The 9,526-nt window shown below is 38.0% G+C and overlaps 1 pseudogene; it reads right to left on the bottom strand.

Moving 5' to 3' along the window:
• Positions 1–983: 983 nt before the first annotated feature.
• On the bottom strand, positions 984–3,162 carry LOC104995858 (annotated as a pseudogene).
• Between the last annotated feature and the right edge of the window lie 6,364 nt (positions 3,163–9,526).

The following is a 9,526-nucleotide window of genomic DNA, read 5'->3' as shown; positions in this document are numbered from 1 at the left end:
ATCTCCAGGTTTGGGAAGATCCCCTGGAGAAGGGAATGGCTACCCACTGCGGTATTCTGGCCTGGAGAATTCCATCAACTGTATAGTCCATGGGGCTGCAAGAAGTCAGACATGACTGAGAGACTTTCACTGCCCTACTAGAATGAAAACTTCTCCATGGCAAAGATGTTTGTCTGTTTTGTTCACTGATTTATCCCAGACTCCTGCAACTGCCTGTCATGTTGTAGGCACCCCATGAATAGCTGTTGAATCAAGGATAGAAACATAGAAGACTTTTGTATTAATGAAATGGGATGGGGAGGGGAAGCATTCTCCATTCCTGTTCCCTTCTGGCCATCTCTCTGCCCTCATAGGTTCTGGAAGCAGTGAGGATACTTGCATTTCCAGTTCTTGCCTCCTCATTACTCCCCAGCCCACCGCAGACTGGCTTCCCTGATCCCCCACTTCAACACTGCTGGCGCTCTGATTTCCAGCTCTTTGTTATGATAGCAGGGGGCACGTTTCACGCCTGTGCAGTGCTGGAAGTACTGCTCACTTCACTCCCTCTTTGTCTGCTTCTATTCTGTGGGGCTGGTTTCAGTCTTCCAGGCCTTGTGCTTTTCTGGCCACTCACATGCCTATCATTTATTCAACACAAATTTTTGTGTAATTTTTAAAGACTTACTTTATTTGTTTTTAAGAACTAGAATTTTGACTACATAACATTTTCAGTGTCAAATAACAGATTAGGCATTACAGGAAAGTTTTATTTAGTTGTAATTTATATCACTTACTGCGTTGAAAAAGGTTTTGAGCAGCTTACCACAATACTGTAGATATGATGAGGCTGTTAAATATGGAGAAGAAACAAAAATCTATATGACAGGAGGAAAAAGTAAATACACAGATTACAGCAGTTTGTCTGTATGTGCACGCATGCTCAGTCGTGTCCGACTCTTTGCAGCCCCGTGGACTGTAGCCCGCCAGGCTTCTCTGTCTGTGGAATTCTCCAGGCAAGAATACTGGAGTGGGTTGCCATATATATAAAATGTATGATATGTTATTGTAACTTAGTCTTGAAACTTTTGAAAGTCAGACAAAAAGGGAAAAGGAAATTATACAATTTTCATTCTGGTAAAAGAAAGGTAATGGTTTGTCAAGAGCATCTTTTTTCCTGGTAATGAATTCTAAAGAAATTTTAAGAGGAAAGCGTTACAGACATCCTGATGCAAAGATATACATACTAAGTGTTTTCAACAGATCTTTTAAGTAAAAGGAAGAAGTGTTCTTCAAAGACCTATTTTAAAAAAGTAATCCACCTGGTTTCCACACTGAGTATACAACATTAAAATATAACTTAAGTCTTTTCTGTGACTAATGTGGTTCTGGTATATAACTTTATGTAAAGATAAGTCTGAGTATCCCAGCAGAACACTCATTATTTAATAACTCTGGTGAGAACCTGGAATACTTGTATTTTGTGTTGTCATCTCATTGAAAACATACCTATTAAACTTTGGGTAGTGGTTTATCATGTGGCAAGACTGACACATTGTTGCCACATGGAGAAGTCTGACCTGCATTCTTGCCCAGCTAAGGAGCTACTTACCAGGCAGGTAGCTGCAAAGGTGTGGTCACAGGCAGATTTCAGAGAGAACCTTGACTCATACCAAATTTGAATTAACCTCTGATTGAAACTTCCATTTCTACATCATAGCCAAGCTGAGTTCATTTTAACCTGGACAGTTACCAGGCGTAGCTGTTGTCATCCACTTTGACAATAGAACTTAAGTGGAATATTGGGTTTTCGGTGACAGAGTTCCCAGTGGATCTGTAAAATAAAAATTATAGGATGTGGTTTTAGTTATTAGATTGAATTAACTTACTAGATAGAGTTTAGTGTTAGCCATCTGAACAGTGAAAAATAAGAAAATAATGAAAAACTTTAATTTAGAATAGTTTATTTTAAGCCATAGGCCATAGGAGCTGTTGTTTCTGGATGGACCTCTTGGATTATGAGAATCAAATCATGTCACCAGTAAAAAGGAAGGTTCTTGATTTCTTCTTCTTCTTCTTCTTTTTTTTTTTTTTTACATCAAAGCAATGTATTAACAGAAAGCAATAATTTGAGGAGTCCTGTTCACAGACGGTGACCACGGCAACCCCCCTTCCTGTGGGTGCTGTCGGAAGGGATGGGGGTGACATCGTCAATCCGCCCAATCTTCATCCCTGAGCAGGCGAGGGCTTTGAGCGCTGACTGGGCCCCTGGTCCAGGAGTCTTGGTCCTATTTCCTCCTGTGGCCTGGAGTTTGATGTGGAGGGCAGTGATGCCCGTATCCTTGCATCTCTGGGCTACATCCTGGGCAGCCAACATGGCAGCATATGGAGAGGACTCATCTCAGTCAGCCTTCACCTTCATCCCACCAGTTATATGGCAGATGGTTTCCTTGCCAGAAAGATCGGTGACGTGCACAAAAGTGTTGTTGAAGGATGCAAAGATGTGGCACACACCAAATATATTTTCTCCTTCAGCCGAGGCTGATGACCTGTTCTTCCTTCTTTTCCTTCCCCTTGCTAGGTGCCATTTCTGCGCGTCTTCTCCAGACTCTGCCACCGGAAACAGGTTCTTGATTTCTTAATTGCAGTGACAAGAAGACACGTGTCTAATCTAAAAATTGTTTTGATTTATTTTCATAAATGGTTAAAACAGTTGGGTAGCCTAAATGAGCTAGTTTAATCTCATTTGAAACTGAAAATCTGATCTGTCAGGAAACTTCCTGTGCAGTCTGATTCTTGTCATTGGGTTAGAATGCAGAAAGAAGCTTTCCTAACATATGATCCATTTTGAGCTTTTGCAGCCTGGCTCATGGCTGATTTTTATCCATAGAGTCAAAGACCAAGAATAGATATACATGCATACACAAAATACATATACATACAAAAATAAATTCTTAGATTTTGGGGGCCATTTTATCAGTACAGCCTTTTTCAGTGACGTGGAGTATTGGATACTAAAGCCTGCTTGGTCCTCATGGAAAGTATTCAACCAAGAACGCACAACTTCCATAATAACAAGGAAATTTTCATACCTTTCCAAAATAGGCTCATTAGCTGCAGATACTTATTTTGGGGGTATCCACTTATTCTTTTTTATCATTCTTTTTTTTTTTTTGGGCTGTGTCACTCAGTTCCCTGACCAGGGATTGAACCTGGGTTTCTCGGTAGTGAAAGTGCCCTAATCACTGGACTGCCAGGGAATTCCCTAATTTATTCTTTAAAATGTATTCAATAGAAAAGATATCTTTTAAATAGATTGCTTGTTGATATTCTAAATTTGTGGGAATATAGCAGATTGTATAAATGTTGAATTTAAAAAATTGCATTTCTTGGTTAAATCTATTTTTAGTTGTGAAAAACATACTGAACAAAGTAGCAATGTACGCGAGTTAACTGCTGACTGCAACACAGGGAAGAAAGAAATAAGTAGAAAAATGAGGAATCAACACAACATTTTTAGGGAACAATGAGATAGAAGGTAGGACTTTTAGCTTAGAAAGGGGGATGTTAAGGAAGATATGACTTAATGCTTCCTGCCTCATGGTGGCCTTGACCTTGTCCTCAAAAGATATGGACTTGTAATAGGTTGGAAGGGAGATTGAGCTTCTAAGCATTGCATGTTCAGTGTGATAAGGATCTTGGTGAAGAAGGTTTCAAGTTGTACAGTGAAAACTGAGACTGGAGAAAGAGGTTGGATTGTGGAGGCCTATCAATTTTTAGGTTGTTTTCTGAGGCCATGGGAACCAACTGAAGGCTTTTAAGAAGAGGGAATGACATGAATTGACCTCTGTTTAAGGAATATAATCCTGGCTGTTTTCTGTAAAAAAAAAAAAAAGGGGGGGGTGGGTATTACAAAACCCAGCCAACCAAAAAACTAAGATTATTTCATTCTTGTTTGTTCATTTTGCTGAAAAGTCAGTTTGAGAATTTGTCTTAGGCTCCCAATAATCCAGAGTGCTTCTGAGGGCACTAGAGAATTGCACAAGATTTAAGCAATGGGGCAAAAATTTAGAAAAATTCAAATGAATTAGATCTAAATGTTTTATTATCCCTCTATTGTTAGTGAACGCTTCTGGAATTTTTGCTCCATTCCACTTTATAATGCTTCTAATCATATGTCATAAGGAAAGAAAACTGGTCAGAGGAACAGTCTAGAACTGAGGCTATTAAGAGATTTAGAGTATGTATGGTTGCCTTTCCTACCTGCCTTTGGCTCTTTAAAACTTGGAAAATGTATTTTAATTTTTATTGTTTTCCTATAACTTCTTAAAAATATTCTGTAATTGTTATTTCTCACTGAAATTTAAACTTGATTTCAGATTTACGTAATTGGTAACTTTTTTAAAGGATCAGGAGGTTTTGAAACTAATTCTTTGATGGACATCCATTATAAAAGAGATACTCTTTGTTTGTAGGAAAGTAACAAAGTAACACTTGGCTATAGCCCGCTTAACTGTAGTTTCTTATTTTACTGTATAAAAATTTAACTTACTTGTGAAGACAGTTGCAATTTTACAACAGGACAGTTAAATCAGAAAAGAAAAAATGTGTTTAGGTTCAGGTTGTTTGGGGAAAGTAATTTTAAAACGTACATATCTCTTCCAAAGAAGTTAAGCTATTTTAATTAGGGAGGAGTATGAAATTAATTTTATCCTTTTTCTTTTTCATCAGTCCATCTTTATTTTGAAACAGATTGCTTTTTTATTGATACCATTCCAACATCAATTTGTTGATACACAGTTATTCAGTCACTAAGTCGTGTCCAACTCTTTTCGACCCCATAGACTGTGGCACACCCACTCAACCAAAATGTTTTGACTCCTCTATTCAAGACCATGTGATATATGGGATTAGAAACATGACTAAATTTCTGTCTTGTCCTCAAGGAACTTTAAGCTGTTTTTCTTTATTGCTACAAAACAGCTTATTCTGCTCTAGATAAGGTTAATGAGTTGAGAAGTATTAAGTGGAGAAACATTTGCCTTTGGTTTGCAAGAATTGAAGAATCTATGACGGCTTTAAAAATAGGTAGCATATGAGAAGGTCCTGGAAGAAAATTGGGTTTTGAGAAGAACAGGGGAGGTGGAAGAGTACACTGGGTAAAAGGAGCTTTGGAGCAAAGGCACAGGCGCAGAAAAACGAGATGCTCTCAGAAAACCCTCTCGTGGGTGGTGGTTAAGGAATGTGGATGGAAGGCAGTGTTTTGTGGGCTTGTAAAAATAGGTGGTTTATGTTACAGAACACATTGAATGCCAGTGTGGGGAGTTCAGTCGTTCCTTGATAGGCAGTGGAGAAACTTTGAGGATTTTTAAGTGAAGAAACTTGTGCTTCAGGAGTATAACACTGACAGCTTTGCATAGTGTGGATGGAGTAGATGAAAATGGCAGTAGAGTGTAGTGTGGTGGGGACAGGAGGAAGGAGGAGAAAAAGGGCTTAGGACAGTTAATAGTCTTGGGTGAGTTGTATTGAAGGCGTAAGAGCGGTGGTACGATGGTGATGAGAGAGATTTTATAGGTGAAAGCCATGTAACTTGGCGTTGATTAGATGGATAGGGGAAGCAAGCTCTTTAGCCTGTGGGAACAGGAGAATGGTGAGGACACTAAAAGAAATAGAAAAGAGCTGGGGGAGGTGGAAAGATACTTGAGGTTTGGGTGTGTCAAGTTGAATGAAATGCTGGGAGGATAGCTGGGTAGAAGGGTCAAACAACTGATGAAAAGTGTATGTATGGGGACATTCTGTATTAAAGATGTTAGTATTTTGGTTCCTGGTACTTTATATCAAAAGTCAGCAAGGAGATTTCAGCCTTTATTGTTTATAAGTCATTTAGCAGCAGCAGCAGCACTTCGGTAGGCCCTGGGTAGAAAACAAAAGAAGAAAGTTTTTTTTTTTTTTAATTTAAATATCCACAATATTCATTAATTGTCAATATTTGTCTCTTTTATTACCCCCCGCCCATCATGCTATTTAATTAAAGTTACTGGGTGTCTTGAGCTGTAGAGTTTTCTCTACTCTGGGTTAGGCTGTGATTGTATCTTCTGGGTATTGTTTAAATTGTTTCTTTGCTCCGTGTGTGTCCTGTAAATGAGTCTTGATTCTGTCAGTGTTTTTTTTTAAGGGGGTGGGGTAAGAATATGTGCTAGGAGGTTCTGTGTGTCTCCTGTTGGAGTGTATCAGGCGGCGTGGGCCATGTCAGTATCCCACTGTTAGTATTGTTAAGGTTGATGATCCTTTGGTTCAGATTATGTTACCCTAATTCATACAATATAATCTTCCCACATCAATCAGCCTTTCATTTAAGGCTTTTTTTTTTTAGTAGATAGTGATGATGCAGAGAACCTTTTTGTTAGTAGGGGTGGGAAATGGTGACTTTCTATTTCTGTCATTTCTTCTGCATTTATTAGCTGGACTTTTTCCATAGAAAAGAACTTGCTCTCATTGACTATTTGACTGTCCTGGAACATACAGGATACAGGGACTGAATGCATGCTCCATTCCTGGTTTTATTTGCAGTTTTCAGAGTAATGAGATTTTTGGAAGTATCGTTATGAACCTCTGAATTTATATATTTAATGTTTTGCAGTCCATATGCAGTGTGCCTGTATGTATGCATGTGTTTTTATGCTCCAGTTATCCCAACTTTGTCCAGTGGGGGCCCCTTTCAGTTGGCAGCTGTGTCTTCACCGTGACCCCATTCGTCTTTGATTTCATGCTTATGGTCATACTAAATGTTCCAGAATCATCCTGAAATTTCTTGCCCAGACTTGGAATTTGCCATTTTTTCAAGGAACCTAAGTTTCAAAGAGATTTTGAAGGAATAGGATGTTCACTTTGGGAAGCTATTAAAGAGCATACAAGCTGGAATATAGTCATGTAAAATGATAGCAGTGTTCTCACAGTGCATTTGGGGTTGGTTTTAAGTGCTGTAGGAAATACCAGTGATTCCTGGAATGTTTGGGTCCTCATTTGAAAGAGGTAAGACTAGAGCTGGGCCATCAGCTAGAGGAGAAAATGAAGGTTCTTGGGGGAGAAATTGTTAGAACACGTGAAAGAATGTGTGTGGGATAGTAAAGGCGCTTGACCAGCCGCAGAGTACCTTGACTGGTTTTGTAAGCACTGGGGAGTAAGAAAAGTTTCTTGGATTTGGAAGTGAAATTGAAAGTCACTGCAGTAGGGTTAAGCAGTTGCATAAAGTTGGGTTCTCAGCTGGAGGTTTACAACATAATTTTTAGAAAATGAAAAAAACAAAACTAGCCATACCTGGGCCCTATCTCAAAATCTGAAGTCTAGGCTCATTTACTTTTCTAAAGATCCTGTGATTGTTTTGTGCAAACCCCTTACCCTCATTTAAAGACATGGATTAAAATTAAAAGCTCAAAGATTAGTTTCTCTATTGCATGTATGCTAGGCATGAGGTAGTAAGGACATGGATTAAGGTTAGGGCAGAGGAAATGAGAGGAGGGAAGGGATAGAAAAATGGAAATTAATGTTTTAAAAGTTTTCATGTAGTATTTCATGAATAATGTTACCACTAATGAAAGGATTCAAAGAGAAGGAAGCAAAGATGACTCCTAGCTTTATAGTATGGGGCCAGATAGAAATGGGAAGATTGGCAGAGATTGCTAGTTTTAAGGAGAAGATAATGGGACACATTGAGTGTTGAGATGCTGTCTGTATATTAAAGTGGACTCTGAGGAGTTAAAGTGTGTTCTGTGTCTTGCTTTTTGTGAATGCTTCATTCACTGTCTTGACAGAGTACTCAGCTACTGACTATAGGTCATGTTATATAGATTGGAAGAGTTAATAATTTTAAGCTTTCATTTAATAAATTTAATTCAAATAAATGATGTACTAAAAAAAGAACGTCTGTTTATTGTAAAATAAAATGTGAAACAGACTGGAAAAAACATCACAGCAAATATAAAAATATTAATATCAATAAATATTATAATCATTTAAAACATAAAAAAGTAAACCAGATAAAGGATAATTCTTACAATTGGGAAATATAATTCATTAGCTCATTCCTTCAACAAACATGTGGTAAACTCTTTCATCAGACACCATTTTAAGGTATCTGATGAAAGAGCTAGCAGACAAGATTTTCGGAGCATTCTGGTGGTGGTGTGAGAGACAGACAACAGACATGTTCCCAAAAAACAAGAAATAAGATAGAGTATTTTTTTGCCTTTTCCTATGGAAAGCATTAGTTGTACAGCTGGAGGTGAGCATGCTTAACCATTACTTAATTATGTGGAAGAAACTGGTCAGGACCAAAAATTTGGTCTCTGGTAATTGGACCCGTAAGTATTTTTCTTTTATAGTTTTTTCTTTTGTTCAGTTCTTCTTGAAGATGTTTATATAACAGAGTACAGATTGAGATCTGTTGTTTCTTGTGGAAATTACTTATGTGGGTTCTTTTCACTGAATGGTGTTCGTTTTGTTCTGTGGGGAGAAAAACTATTCCTCTAGAAAATGTTCAGTTTTCCCTGTGGCTTCATTCAGTAGTGAAATGTAGTGAATTGATTCTGCCATGGGTCAGAGGATAGAGCTTGGGTCTTTTGGAACTGTCTGTGATTATTGTACGGGATCGTTGTGAGGGCCAAATGAGATACTTAAGAAAGGGGTCATCAAAGTTAAAGGAATTCCTGGATACCTACAGGCAAAGAAGCTAGCTGGAGCTTATCTCTGTCCTTTGCTGTTTAAATATACACCGTGTAACTAGATGTTTCAAACTGAAATTAAAATATAAAAATTCAGTGCATTTCTTTAAAAGCAAGTAATAAGTTGTTTTGCAGATGGGTAGTTTCTTGTGTAGGAACCCTCTTTAGCAGATAAACATTTTTTTCCATATATTATTGGAAATTGATCCAGAAAAACAGAGAGTAAATAAGATGTTTGTTGTTTTGCAGTTAATATTTTTTATCATTAAGTCTAGGGACTTTTTAGGTATGGTAAATAGATAATGGAACAGGAAAACAAATTACAGTCTTTAACTTTCTATCTGATAATTTACTGTTGAGAATATAAGGTTTGTGGGGCTTCCCAGATGGCACAGTGCTAAAGAATCTGCCTGCCTGTGTAAGAGAATGCGAGTTCAGTCCCTGGGTTGGGAAGATCCCCTGGAGGAGGAAATGGCAATCCATTCCAGTATTCTCACCTGGAAAATTCCATGGACAGATGAGCCTGGTAGGCTACAGTCCGTGAGATCACAAAGAGTCAGACAAGACTGGTGACTGATTTATTCATGCACACATACAAGATTTATAGGGAAGAAAAGGGATGAGATTTTTAGAAATGGAAACAAATAGTACTAAGATTTAATAGCTCTTCTGCTCAAATTAGCCTTGTTTTCTTTAATTCTGCCTATCTTATATGAACTTTTTTTCTTTTTTAAAGGAAACTTGAACACAACTTCCTGAGAAGATTTGATTCTTTATTTCTGGACTTCGTATATATAACAAGACCGTCAGAATGTCGGGAGCCTCAGTGA

This window comes from Bison bison, unplaced genomic scaffold (genome assembly GCF_000754665.1).
Source record: "Bison bison bison isolate TAMUID 2011002044 unplaced genomic scaffold, Bison_UMD1.0 scf7180017864289, whole genome shotgun sequence".
Classification (NCBI taxonomy): Eukaryota; Metazoa; Chordata; class Mammalia; order Artiodactyla; family Bovidae; genus Bison; species Bison bison.
This window is presented reverse-complemented; position numbering and strand designations above follow the sequence as displayed.